Source organism: Lacerta agilis, chromosome 9 (assembly GCF_009819535.1).
Source record: "Lacerta agilis isolate rLacAgi1 chromosome 9, rLacAgi1.pri, whole genome shotgun sequence".
NCBI lineage: Eukaryota > Metazoa > Chordata > Lepidosauria > Squamata > Lacertidae > Lacerta > Lacerta agilis.
The window spans coordinates 10674158-10689783 of NC_046320.1; positions in this window are offsets into that span (position 1 = coordinate 10674158).

Below are 15626 nucleotides of genomic sequence, written 5' to 3' on the forward strand. Positions count from 1 at the left end.
TCGAACTCCACCTTCTTTCCCTGCCATGGTTTGAACAATCATCATATCCTTGTCCAACTAACTTACTGAGATCTAGTCCAAAATCAGAACAAGCATGTAAGATTGTGTTGGCTATGCAGACAGCAGTTGGTTTTAAGACTGAAATGAACCCAAGGAATTCCTCATGTACTTATGCTTCCCATCACTCTCTTCCACAGACCTTACAGTACATCTAGAGACAGTTGTTCTATGCCAGAAATATCTGATGTTTCATCTGTTAAAACTGAGAATCTCATAGACACATCTAGTTTCCCTCAGAATTTGGCCATACATTTTATTAACTCATTCTTCATTATTGCAGGCGTGTACTTAGTACTGTCTGACCCAGTTTCCAAACATTTCTTTTAAAAAAATCATCTACTGCCTCAACACAAAACTGAAAAGGGCCTGTCATGTTACCTGTGGCACTGGCCTCACCATGAAAAGCAAGGTCATGTGACTCACAAAACACAATGACTGATACTATTGACACAGTTACAGGTAGGTAGCCGTGCTGGTCTGCCATAGTCAAAACAAAATAAAAAAATAAAAAAATTCCTTCCAGCAGCACCTTAGAGACCAACTAAGTTTGTTCTTGGTATGAGCTTTCGTGAAGAAGTGTGCATGCACACAAAAGCTCATACCAAGAACAAACTTAGTTGGTCTCTAAGGTGCTACTGGAAGGAATTTATTTTAATTTTTATTTTGTTTTGATACTATTGAGTGCAGCTTCTGATTATTTTCTTTTTTTATATATAATATTTTATTATTTTTCGTATAAAGAATAAAGAAAAAATACAACACATACACAATAAAGAACAATAAACACTAAACATTAACAATCACCACCACCAACAATAATCACAAAATATAACGGGGGGAAGTACGGGGGAAGTCCCATACTGTGAAGATAGAAACTAGAATGGTATAAAGATAAGTGTATATTCAGGTTTGTATTTGTATGTTTTTTATATTTTATAGCTTCTGATTATTTTCTATAGCTCTTGCATGTGATGTATTAGGTTACTGGTTCAAGTGACAACTTTTTCTTGTTCATGACAGAAAGAATGAAAGCATCTGCAGGTGAACACCTATGAAATCAATATTCTGCAGCAGGATGGGACCTGCCAAGCCCTCCCACAGCTGCAGCAGGCAATATCGGGACCTCCTGAGTCCCGCAGTTGCTTTTTGAAGTAGTTGTGGATATCCACAGGTAAACAAACAGAAATAGTTCTTGTTCTTTACCATGCCCTCCACCCCACCATTTTTAAAATGATGCTGTGCCAAGCAATTGTTATCCCACACTTTGCAATGCATTTTCCTTTCATTTTCCTTATTGTAAAAAGTCCTATTTGAGGGTGTGGGTGAGGGAAGTGGGTTTGTTGTGCACAAGCTGAAGACCAACTTGAATTGCACAGCTTGAATTTGCTGTAGAGGGACACCCCCTCTGGAACATATTTTGATGCTGTGCAGAGGCTACGGTGGAGATGAAGTACCGTATGTTTGCATGAGTGGCAGTTTATTGCACAAGGGGGATGAAGCAGCTGGATATCACCCAGTGTTTGTTTGAGGAGCACTGAAAACAGATCCATAATAAACTGCAGCCCAGAACAAATGCAATTAGAACTAGTAATCTCTAATCCCCTCTCCCCTACTCGCTCTTCAAATGACAAGACTCCCACCCATACCTTCCCCTTTCAAATCCCCTGTCCCACTTACCTTAACACCCCAAATTCCAAATGATCTCCCCTTCCCTCCCAATACAGTTCATTACATCACGCTAATATTTAAAGCTGAGCATAGCTGAGAGCAGCCAAAAAGGAGATGGTGTTGCTCTTTCACAATTAGGTAACTAAGGATACAAAATCTGAGCCGAGCACATTACTGTATTGTGCTCTGAGGCAGGAAAGTGCAAGCATGCATAGAATATGCAGCTGATCATTCCCATGACAGGCTACTGACTGGGGATTGGTGGAGAAGGTGTGCTAACGCTGCTTCTCAGGCCTCACTGGGATTATCACTTATTTTATGTGATTCAGGCAATGAGCCATGCAAGCAACCATGTATGTAGACAACCGCTTAACAAATAATTTGTTTTCAGCGAAAGCATCCTCTCATGGTTTGGTATATTTACGCAGGCAATTCATCTATTTTTTTCTAGCTAAAAGAATTAAATCAACAATGCACCAGCTTTAATGTGTTTGGAGAAAAAACATCACTGAATATTCTGGAACATAAAAGAAATATCATTATCCACCAGCCCTTTGTTAAAATGTGGTTTTATTTAATCCTTGATCACCGTGAAAAAATATAAAACACCTGTGCTTTTGAGACAGCAACAATAATGATAAGATTCAATAATATAGATGTTAGGTGCAGTGTAAATCAAGTGGTTAATGTGCATAACAACTGGCCATTGTCATGGAGAATGTGCACATAATCCATCCAACAAACGGGAATTGTGCACATTTCTCAGTCAATATACTGCACATAACTTCTAACAGGCCTTGGGGATGTGCTTATCTTGACCGCATTGTGTACATTTTCCTGGCAGCATGCATATATATAATCTTCAAGAAATACGTTTTGTTTTTTTGCGCGTGTCCTGGAGGTATGGTGCCCAGCGTGGGCAAGGGGGCAGCCGCGATGGCACCCCACCGGGATTGCGTTGCTGGGGGCGTGCGCTCCCCCCGCACCCCTCTTTCTCCGCCAGTGCGTGTATCTGAGATCAACAGTACTACTGAACAGTTTATCTCTCATAAGAAAAAAAACAAAATCAAATGTGTGTATAATTGGTGGCAACAACAGCAATGACAGAACTTAAATTACTAAAAATAAAATAAAAAGGTACCTTGCAATCAACTTTGGTCAGAGAGGGAGCCAAAACTGTGGACAAGAAAGTGTTCTTTGGGGTGTAAGTCTTACTTAAGGCAAATATTATGGCCTCTGTAGATGTTCATTTTGTACAGAAATGTATGCATGGGGAGGAAGAACTCCATGTATTCAGTGTCCCATATGCCTAGGGGCCTGTGACATAGATGGCTGAGCTCCCTCCGGCTGATCTGTACCCTCAATTTTTGCAGTGTATAGATTGTGTTAGGAGTCCAGGTTCCCAGCTTGATAACACAGTAAGCACACATAATTAAAAGGGAGGATTTATTGCAAAAAAACAAGCAATTATCTCCGGACGGCTCTAGCAAGCCTCCGGCCCCCATCACTCAGTTTACCCTTCTGAGGAGTTCTTCCTGTGTCGACAGAAGAGGTTGAACCTTTGACCATTACATTTCTTATTTTGCTTCCTGTCTAGCAGCCTTCCTATAAGCCTACGCCTCAGACTTATTTGGTCAGCTGCAGCCCCTTCCTGTTCCGAAAAGCTGTCTCTGTGGCTTTCTGTGCCTGTTTGGGCTTCTGGGGAGCTTTGGCTTTGTTCCAGCCAGCTCTCCGTTCCTCCCTTATCAGCCGGCTGGCCGAGGTCAGGGGGAGTCAACGCTGGCAGCTGCGGGCTCTCCTGTGCCGGCGTAAAAGCCCAGCCTCCCTGTTCCTGACTGCATTCTGCAGCCGGCTGTGAGATTACATTGGGAGATGGTGTGTTCATGATGATGTAGGGAGCCTTTGCAGATTGGATATTAAACATTTGGAGGTCAAGAGCACAACCAGCGGCTGTTCCTCTGTCTTGTTCCTCTCCAGTACTATACACAATGTTTGCTGGCTCCAGCAGTTGTCCAAAGGTAATCTGGTTTGTACACCAATATTTTAGTTGTAATTTCTACTTTTGGGCTTGCAGTGAAGTTGCCGGTGCTCTCTCTTGTAAAGTGGTTCTAAGCCCAAATTCCTGGTCTAAGGGCAGAACCAGAGGACAGGCCAGCAGGATTGTGTCAAAGATCAGCGAGCCTTATAGAAGGAGCTCAAGTTCCCAAACCTGGCGAAGGAAATTCCTGGACATTTTTTTTGAAACTGAGATCAAATTTCTATAAGTTGCTTTACCCCTCTAAATGCTGGTTGGAATTCACAGACCCAATTTCACTCCCTTAATTCACCTTTAAACAGTTAACCTAGGGGTAGCAGTAGTTCTCCCCAGACAACTAATAACTCTCTGAGGTCATTTCTCTTACCCTCCTAAGTTTATTGTATTCTCCCTCCCTGCAGCAAGGCAGCTGTCATGACACCTCCATACCACAATTAAATGTGACGTTTTGTTTTAAAACTGAGTTGGCTTGCCCTCGCTTCCTTACTTTTAAGTTTGTATTTGAGCCTGACCTCTTGCTGTTTTTAGATTATTATTTTTAAGAAGGCAAGGAAGTCTGCACATTTAATGTTAATGTTCAGATGCACCTGCAGCACGACCTTCAGAATGCCATCACTCTGCCCATTTCTGTCCTTGGTCCACAGTTGTGCCATTAAACGGAAAGCTCTCTCACAGTATGCATTAGATACAGGAATGGAAAGTGCAGAATTGACCATCATCTTCATTTGGTTGCCACTCACCTCTGGTATTCATCTGAAAACCCATCTACATTCTGCTCCTTGGAGACAACCTCTTCCTCTGCTTGTTGTAAAACACAGTAGTCCTCATACAACTTACACTGGTAAGTTGTAACCCTATTCCATTGAAAAATTCATTAAAACAGAAATAACAGAATTTTTAAAAGAAATGCTACTGATAATCACACTTCAGCCATAATTTGTGAAACTTTAAAAGTAGCAATTAGATGAATCTTAATAAGGAAATATAGTAGAATTTTTAAAAGACACAGACCCAACTCAGAATCAACTGGTTACTGATATTAAACATTTGGAATATGCTCACAAAAAGAGAGGCAACTGATTTTTTTTTTTAAAAAGGATGCAATTTAACATATTAGAAGTTTGCAGATTATGTACTATAAGATTAAAGAATAAGAGTATCTCTTAAAAATGGATCTGCAAAACAAACAAATAAGTAAAGTCCTAGAGAAAATAAAAAACCTTTTATTCAAATTTGTATCACTCCCAGTCACCTAATACTGGTTTAAAAAACTAAACTAAACTGTATTGAATATTACAAGGGCCAATATCCAGTATATGATTTCATTTTTCAGTGGAGTAAGTGGCCTAGCTCCCTGACTTATTTGCAAGAGAGTTAAGGGCCTGAAGAATTTGAAACCAAGAATGTCTATAATATTTTATGTGTTTTTTACTTGATCCCTTTGTTTTGGTCTACTGCCTTTGTAAAAATCCCTTAGTCCTATATGAAAGAGGCAGGGAGCTTCCCCATTTTGAAAAGATTGAAATTTATTATTCATAAAATAAAGGTTGACTTAAGGTAGGAATCAGGGGTGAGAGTGAGGCTGTTAGTATTTTGCTCCATGTTTTCCAAACCATCCAATTGTCTTTTAATAAATTGTCTTGTTGTTTTGAAAGGTGGATTAAATATGGGAGGCCATAAGAGTGTATACAAGTCAACTCCTATGGCAGCCATTTTATGATGGCCCACAGGCTCACAAGGATCGAGGATCCCTAAAAACTAGAAACTCAATGTTGTCCAGCTCTGCTGGATGAATTATATTAATTCTGGCTCCTCCCAATAACCTAAACTCCCCACCACTTGACTTCCACGAATCCCTTACAGTTGTACACCATCTGGTTCTTTCTTGGTTTCCAGACCGTGAGACTGTGAACAGTGCCCACAAGATTAATTTACCTGTCATGCCTTACCCTTTTTGGATCACTTCATGTGTATAAGAATTATCAAAAGAATGTTTTGCACCAGTTTCTTCCACACAACAGAGAACAACTTGCTTTCTACTCCAGCTGAAGAACTATAACATCTATGCATTCTCTTAAGGATGGTGACACTGTTTTTTGTTTACCAAGTAATCACTGGGCTACAGTATTTTTTTCCAGCATTTACATGACATGACGTTCTGCTAGATCCTCAGTTCTGAAAGTCATCAATTCTGGTCCCTTCTGTTTACCTCCTTTAAAACCCGAGTTCTGTGCCTGCCAAGCCCTGAGCCAGTTTGGGTCTAGTAGACAATTAAGCACCCATTCAGTTGCTACCCCGCCAGAAAACCATCATGACCTGCTGTAGCTATGCTGAACATATGAAGTTATTATTTTAAAAATAGTTGCCATGCTAAGTTCCCACTGGGCGGGTTGTATTAATGCACTGATAGTCAGCATTTATAATACACATTTTTGCTGTAGTTTTTTTTTTAAATAAGCCTGGTTGATCTTCTTTGATGTATGTCATTGGCAAGTTAATTTATCTCCTTTGAGAATTATTAAAAACAAATGCTTACCTGTAGCATTTGTGTTTCTACAGAATGTCAAAGATGTTGCATTTCAAGTGCAGAAAAATAATCTGAGGAAAGCCCCAGCCTAATAGTTGCGGGTTTCCCACAGGTCACTGTGAGAAAAGGGTGCTAGATTAGATGGGCCATTGGCCAGATCCAGCAGGGGTCTTCTTATGTACTTGCAAATAAAACCTGCCTGTTTCTTACCACACCAATATGTGTCCTGTCTTTGTCCCTGCCTTCCAATTTGTTGATTCTGGAGAAATGAGACTGGTGTCCAGGAATCAGCAGAGCCATGGGCATACCTTTTTATTTTTTTAAAAAAATAATGTCTCTGTGGAGCAGCACACATCTACTATCACACAAGTTTGTGTGTGTGCAGTTTAAGGTAAAGGTAAAGGACCTTGACAGTTAAGTCCAGTCGCAGACGACTCTGGGGCTGCGGAGCTCATCTCGCTTTACTGGACGAGGGAGCCGACGTTTGTCCTCAGACAGTTTTTCCAGGTCATGTGGCCAGCATGACTAAGCCGCTGGGAAAATAATTGTTTTCCAGAGAAGAAGAAGAAGAAGAAGAAGAAGAAGAAGAAGAAGAAGAAGAAGAAGAAGAAGAAGAGGAGGAGTTTGGATTTGATATCCCCCTTTATCACTACCCGAAGGAGTCTCAAAGCGGCTAACAATCTCCTTTCCCTTCCTCCCCCACAACAAACTCTCTGTGGGGTGAGTGGGGCTGAGAGACTTCAAAGAAGTGTAACTAGCCCAAGGTCACTCAGCAGCTGCATGTGGAGGAGGGAAGACGCGAACCCGGTTCACCAGATTACGAGACTACCGCTCTTAACCACTACACCACATTGGCTCCCAAATCTGATAGGTTTATTTTAAATCCATGGTTGTAGAGCACACCCACCCACCCCAAAAAAGAAATAGGTAGCTTACTACTGGAACAGAACTGGCATTAGGTGGGTTTGAGGGACGTATAAGATGAGGAACACCTTGCTTACTAGCATTACATGTGAAAGAGATGTAGGAGTCTTGGTGGACCACAAGCTATAATGAGTCAACAGAGCGATGCAGCAGGAAAAAAAGCTAATGCTATTCTAGGCTGGATCAACAGAAGTCTAGTGTCCAGATCAATGGAAGTAATAGTACCACTCTATTCTGCCTTGGTCAGGCCACACCTGGAATGCTGTGTCCAGTTCTGGGCACCACAATTTAAGAAGGATAAGGACAAGCAGAGGAGGCGACCAAGATGAATAAGGTTCTGGAAAACCAAGCTTATGAGGAGCAACTGAAGCTGCTTGTTATGCTTAGCCTGGAAAAGAGGAGACTGAGAGAAGATATGATTTGTTGTTCAGTCGTTCAGTCTTGTCCGACTCTTCGTGACCCCACGGACCAGAGCACACCAGGCACCCCTATCCTTCACTGCCTCTCGCAGTTTGGCCAAACTCATGTTAGTAGCTTCAAGAACACTGTCCAACCATCTCATCCTCTGTCGTCCCCTTCTCCTTGTGCCCTCCATCTTTCCCAACATCAGGGTCTTTTCCATGGAGTCTTCTCTTCTCATGAGGTGGCCAAAGTATTGGAGCCTCAACTTCAGGATCTGTCCTTCCAGTGAGCACTCAGGGCTTATTTCTTTAATGATGGATAAGTTTGATCTTTTTGCAGTCCATGGGACTCTCAAGAGTCTCCTCCAGCACCATAATTCAAAAGCACCAATTCTTCAGCGATCAGACTTCTTTATGGTCCAGCTCTCACTTCCATACATTACTACGTCTTCAAATATCTAAAGGGCTGTCACATGGAAGTTTTTTTCTCCCACTTTGGAGGGCAGGATTCGAACCCATGGCTTCAAACTACGAGAAAGGAGATTCTAACTAAACATCACAAAGAACTTTTTTGACGATAAGAGCTGTTCAACAGTGGAACCGTCTCTCTCAGGAGGTTGTGGACTCTTCTTCCTTGGAGGTTTTTAAGCTATGGATGCTTTAGCTGAGATTCCTGCATTGCAGGAGGTTGGACTAGATGCCCTTTGAGGTCCCTTCCAACTCTACGATTCTATGATTCTATGGAAAGGAGAGTAGCAAAAATGGATGCTTGATCCATGCCTTACTCTCTTGAATAAGCTTATTCTGGAGTTGCATTTTTCAAAACTTGCTGAATTTTGTCTCGATCAAAGAAATAAAATTTACAGAGGAAAACCAGCAGGATTGGAGCTTTTGGAGGGGCGTGTCATGTTAATGACATTACTTAAAAGTAAGTTTAAGCTGCAATCTGCTCTGTCCTTGTCCCTGTATTTATAACTTCCGGTATTTTTTTAACCATTTCCTTTCATCATTTCTGCAAGGAACACAATCCTTGTAAGATAAATTATTTGAATAAAAGTTAACACACTTCAGCTTATTTTTAATGTTTGTATTCTAGGCGTATAAGCTCCTGACTGCTGGCATATAAATGAAAGCATATTTGTTCACAGAAAGTTTATACATGACACACCATTGTCTTTGCCCCATCAATCATAAATGCCTACAAATTCTCCACCTTGGATCAATTTTTGTTCACCAATTCAAAAGGAAATAGATATGCCTGAGGTGCTGGGAACCTTCCATTGTGCATATGGATATTATTACAAGTTTATTGAATTCTCTCTGCGATATTTCCTTTTTCTCCTCCTGAAGCATTTTTTTAAAAAAACACACATGCACAAACACACAATAAAAACAGGCCTGACGGAAATCAATTTAGTCCAGGAATATATTTCACTAAGATGAAATGTAGCATCCCTATTTATTTATTTTTTAAAAAGTATTTGTTACAGTGATAGAGAATTTCTGCTTGGATTCCAAATTTGCTGCAATTTTGAAATATAAAAAGTTGCAGATTTTAAACTTTTTAAAAATTTATGTAATTTAATTATATAAATAATTAATATGATTATTATTTTTTTACTTTTTGCAGCCTTAAGCAGTACAGTTCATAAACAAGAGCTGCAATTCTATGCTCTTCATTATAAGAAATCCCCATTGAACTTAGTGAGATTTGCTTCTGGGTAAACATGCTGAAGGATGTGTTTTAATTTTACCTCTTATTTCATTTTAAACAAAACAATGCATATCTGAGCTTCAGTGCGCAAAGGGTGGGAATTATTTTATAATTACGTGATAATCCAATGTGATTTTTTAACTGGCCTGAATTGAAGGGGTGAGTTTCACCCTCTATTGTGTGTGCACGGCAGTCCTTTTTTAAAAAATAAATAAATAATAATAATTCAATTTTATTACATATTAAAAATACATACATCAGATAAAATACATATTACATTCCCATAAATATAATACTGTGATTTTAAACTACATTCATTTCAGTTAATAGAACTAATAAATTGACTATAGAAAGTAACCAATTATCACATGAAGAAAGAAAAGAAAGAAAAGAAAGGACAAAAGAAGAATGAGGGGAAGGGAAAAGAGAATGCGAAGAAATTGAAAAAACAGAAAAGATAGAAGGTTTCTAACAGAGACCTTCTAAGTTTAAATACAAAAAGAAAACAATCTCTCTATAGATGACTTCCACTGCTGACTACAACGCTTCATTTTTCTGACATCTGCATTTTTCATCTGTCATTTTCATACTACCAACAATCCTAACCCTACCTGGTCCACTCCCCTGGCAACACCTCCCCAGCGGGGATTGGTTAACAATACAATACAATAAAATTTATTCGACCGTTAGTCAGTACACAATCATTATCCATGCAAAAAATTAAAACTCCTAAACATCTCAAGAAGCTTAACACTAAAACAGAAGTAGATTATACATTTAGGGATTGGTTAACTGTCTGAGGTTAGGTGGGAACCTCCAGGTATCCAGCTTGGGGAGGCAAAGCCAGGCTGAAATGTCGGGGATTGTGTAGGATCAGGTGGCTGCGCGCGACCCCACAAAAAGCGCCCCCCCTTTGAGGTGGGGAACGGTCATTCTAGAGAAGAAACAGCATTGAAGGGGTGGAATCCAGGGCGGTGGCAAGGCAGTCATTCCATCAATGAAAGGATTTCTACTTGTTCAAAGGGATGTTCTCCCCTGCAGGACCCCTATATCTATTCTAGGGGTTTTCCCCAACAAGTACTGCCTGAGAAGAAACATGTGCTGTGGATGGGGGGGGGCACAGAAAGGGGAGTAGCTAAAACGAAGGATTGATCCACCCAGCTTCCATCCTAAGCCACTGCGCGGATTGCTCTCCTCCCACGGAGGCTTGGGAAGGAAGCTGCATGCCCGCCAGCCATATGGTTGATGGGGCACAGCTGGCGGGCGTGCAGGGAAAGGGGAGGCTGCTGGCAAAGCCACGCAGCTCCCCCACTCACTGGGACGCCCCTGAGAGGCCAGCGCCCTGGCGCAACGCACCAATAAGCCCAATAGGAAAGACAGCTCTGATCATAGTTCTTTGTAGTGTATGCCATGTGGACAATGCTAAATTAATGAGAACCCAAGCAACTTTGAATCTACATTATATTCTGGTGCGAAAAAGCACTAGGTTCGTGAGAATGCCATCTGCTTTGGGCTATATTAAGTGCTATGTGGAACCACAATTATCACTGAACTTCCGACTGATTGTGGAAGAGTAAAAGGTCCTTGTGTGGAAAGGACCAATGATTTGTGGATGTGCTTAGCTTGCTTCATTTCCACTCGCTCTCTTCTAATTGCTGCCATTGCCTTCAAAGAACTAGGAGGATTCCATGTTTTCTCCTGTGGCGTTCTTTTGCTTCAATTTCTTATGCACAAGCTTTTCCACGAATCTCTGCTTAGTAAGTATTAATTTACCCTCAATTACTAATGACAAGTAAAAGAAATTCTTGCATTCATCAGTGCCACTGCCTTAGGACACCCATTTGTCCTTCAAAGCGTTCAACCTTTCAGTGATTAAAATTAATAGTTACTCCAGGCTATAGACGAGGAAATGTGGCCAATCCTCCTTATGCTCCTTTTTTTTTGCAGAAAGGAACCCTGATAGCTGCAACAAACTCTTGATTTTCATTTAAGAGAAAATCAAGGAATTAGGCACAATTAAGATGTGACTAGTCAATTGTTACCTACTAACCATGGTAAATATCTCTTCTTTATTATAATCAGAAAGATAACATAAAAGCCAAACCTAATGAGAAATTTAAATGGCTTCATGAAAAATATTGTGTTTATAGCGCAGGACTCAACAAACAGAAAGGAAGACAGCAAGTTACATTTAAATATGTTCACATGTCCCATGAGAGTGCTGGACCAAAATACACAAGTCACCTGGCCTCTGCGAAAGCTCGGAACCAAAAAATGAGCATCCCGATTTTGATCAGCACAATGTTGGAGGGGATGAGATCTGTAAGAGAAAGGGAAGATTGTTCCTGGGGTGCTGTTGTGAAAGTATGCAGAGACTGCAATCATATGCATACTTTTTGAGGAATACTTTAAACATAATAGGTCTTTCCCTCAAATAACCATGCACAGGATTAAGCTGTTAATTTCCTTTTCCAGGTGTCTACCATGGCCTAGACAAGGCAGTCATCAATAGCCTTTGTCGAGTTATCTGGGCATCTCCTGTATCATTCCGACTTTTCTGGAACCACAGTATGGACTGTAAAGTCCACTCCAGAGCAATTCATAGAATCATAGAATTGTGACACATTCACCACCACTTGGAGCTCATTGCCCAGCCCTGTCTGGCTTGCATTTATGAGCCAGGATGGGCAAGGGTCAAGAAGACAAGTGGTTGGTTTCACTTGTCCACATCCTTGGAGGTAATAGGTTAAAACTGATCCCCTACAACTTGACTTGATGGAGCACCAGCACTCTCCTGTCCCGGTCTTCCTACCACAGTAGAGTTAATCTCTTTCCAAACTGCTGTACTGCCCTTCTCTTGTGTCTTCTCTTGTGTATACTTCACAAGAGCCTCGCACTGCAGTAATAACAGGCTCCATGCCCTTAATGCAGGCCTCAAACCAGTCGGGGATCTGCTATTCTCTTTTGCCAAAAGAGGACATCATAACGGTGTTGTAGGTTGCCTCTTTGATACAATTCCACCTTGCTTCAACGCTGTCTCTGGGGCAGCTCAATAGTGCTTGTTCGACAGGATCAGAGAAGCGTTCACAAAATTCAGGCATGGCTGTTCTGGCTGTGTTGATTCGAAGCCACACTTTCTGCTTTGTGCTTATAGTGCCTCTTTGGCTGGAGAAGGATCTTGCTTGCCACCAGGGAGTGATCCGTGTCTCAGTCAGTACTGTGGCAGCTTTGTGTGACGCGAACACAATTCAGTACCGATTACCTGGTGACAATCCAACCTCCTCTACTGCTCTTTAGGTAACAATGGAATCTGGGGGAAGGCAATGAATATCTATATAATCTCTCCTGAGCAGAATCTGGGTGAACAGACAGCGCCAAATACTGTAGTTTCCATGTTTTTATCTGTAAGCACTCCAGCCAGTACCAGATTCAGGTCTGAAAGGGAAATTGACGAATTGCCCTCCAGTGAGCACCCACCCAGTTTTTGCCCCCCACCCGCCCCCAGATCCTTTCCCCTCCATATCATCTTCAAAGATGCAGAAGCCAAGGGGCCAACAGCAGTGGAAGGAGCAGGAGCAAAACCACCCAGCAGCCCACTATTTCCTGGGTCCCAGTCCTACACAGGGTGCCCTAATATAGAGGGCAAGCAGTGCTGTGTGCTGTCCACCATGAGTTGGCAGTGGGTTCTGCAAGGCTCAGCATGATGTTGCCCCCCCCCCCCTTGAAGGAACAGGTTTGTAGCTTTGAGTGTTCCTGGAGCTATCTTTGTCATTTGATGTTCACTTGAAGTTTAATTGGCTAAGAGTGCGCATCTCCCCAGTTACACCTGGTTTGCCAGTTCCAGCCTTTCTTGGTAGCTTCCAGACTTGAGTATTGTATTGCGGGCAACATTAAGCTGCCCTTGGAAACAGTTTGGAAGGTACAACTGTTGCAAAATGCTACAGCTAGGATGCTAGCATGCGTTGCTGGTCGTTTGCATATAACACCTAGATTGAAAGAACTGGACTGGTTGCAGATTGCCATCTGAGCTTAGAATCATAGAATCATAGAGTTGGAAGAGACCACAAGGGCCATCCAGTCCAACCCCCTGCCAAGCAGGAAACACCATCAAAGCATTCCTGACAGATGGCTGTCAAGCCTCTGCTTAAAGACCTCCAAAGAAGGAGACTCCACCACACTCCTTGGCAGCAAATTCCACTGTCAAACAGCTCTTACTGTCAGGAAGTTCTTCCTAGTGTTTAGCTGGAATCTTCTTTCTTGTAGTTTGAATCCATTGCCCCGTGTCTGCTTCTCTGGAGCAGCAGAAAACAACCTTTCTCCCTCCTCTATATGACATCCTTTTATATATTTGAAAATGGCTATCATTTCACCCCTCAACCTTCTCTTCTCCAGGCTAAACATACCCAGCTCCCTAAGCCGTTCCTCATAAGGCATCGTTTCCAGGCCTTGGACCATTTTGGTTGCCCTCCTCTGGACACGTTCCAGCTTGTCAGTATCCTTCTTGAACTGTGGTGCCCAGAACTGGACACAGTATTCCAGGTGAGGTCTGACCAGAGCGGAATACAGTGATACTTTTACTTCCCTTGATCTAGATGTTATACTCCTATTGATGCTGCCCAGAATTGCTTGATATAAGGTGTTTTTTTAAATCACATTTAAAGCCCTAAACAACTTGGTTCCCGAACATCTGAAAGAATACCTCTTCTTATGCTAACTTGCCTGTGGCTTAAGATCTGCAGAGGAAGCCTAATTAGTGGTTCCCAAACTTAGTGAGGTTGGCAGATGAAGAAGCACCTTTGTCCAGCCTCTAGGGATGAATCAGGCGCATCAGGGACTGAGTGTACTCAAAGTCACTGCTGCCGCCGCCTTGTGATTCTCAGGATTAATTGCAATTTTGATTTGACAGTGTTGTATTTAGGGTTTGTTTTGGTTCTCATATATATTGTTAATGCTTAATTTTGACATTTATGTAGTCTTTACCCTGGGGTCTTCAGGTAAATGGCAGAGTATAAATGCTTTTTATAAATAAGTAGGTAGATAAAGCTCCTGCTACCAACACTTTTTAAAAAGCCAATATGTATTTACAAAATATTATGCCAGAAGCTGAACACAAAGAGAGAGAGAGAACGGTGGACTCCCCAAATAACCCTGAAACGAACTCTTATGCAAGCATGCTCTCTCTCTCTCTCCCTCTCTCGTTCTCTCTCTCTCCAGCCCAAATTAGGGTTTGGACTAGAGAGGATTAGGGTGATATAAATGGAATAAGAAATAATTGTTCCAAGTTGATTTGCTTCCAGATAGTTATAAATATTCATAATTTTACAACTGACAGCATAGGTAGTTACAGGCCTACAAGTATAAGATCACTCAGGTGGACTCAAATAATGATTATGATGAGATACAGGATGGCATCTCTTGGAGCCAAGGGTGGATGCCAGTTCCTGGTACCCAGTATCAAACTTACAACTATACATGAAGTATTGTGTCATAATTATAATGGTTGGTTAGAAAAGGCAGGTATTTCCCCCTGGTTCTTTCTCTAAATAGAAAAGTAGTTTGTCTTTCACCCAGTGTATTTAATAGTATGTCATATCAAGAATTCAGCTCTAAGAGCTTTCCTGTAGCGTATCTGTATTAATTTCGAACATCACTTTAAAGCAGACTGCTCTTAATTAAAACAATATAAAAGTCTGTTAATTAATAAGCAGTTAATTAATGTGCTTGCTTATTGATAACATCCATTATCCACTCTCTACTAGATTACCTTTGGATTTCTCATAATCTACTGGAGCTATTATACCTGCAAATTTCATCCAATTCTGCCAAAAGAGGAAAGTTAGAGCTATTTAAAAAACAAACAAACTTCTGCAGTGAATGGGGATGGGGGAATGAAGTGAATTTGGATCTCCAAACAGAATTTGCAGCCTTGGAATTGATCAAGGCTGTTTTACGGCATGCCAAATTGGGGTCTGAACTAAATCTTGACAATTGGGTTTTCTCTGGATTGCTATTGGTTCTGATTCAGTGGTAAACAGTGGGTATTCCCAGAGAAAGTGGCAGGACATAAAAAACCACTCAGTCACAGATTTAGAAAGCACAGGCCTGTGTCTGGAAAGCATAGTGCAAAAGAAGTCTGTATGAGCACTCTTGCAGAAAAGAGCACTCTTGTCCAGGTCCTTTCTTTTGGCTTTTGGAACAGAAACCGCAGTCTAGTAGCAACTCGAAGACTAACAGATATATTTAAAACTCTTTGTACCCACATCCAATATGAAGTGAGCTACATCACATGAAACCTTG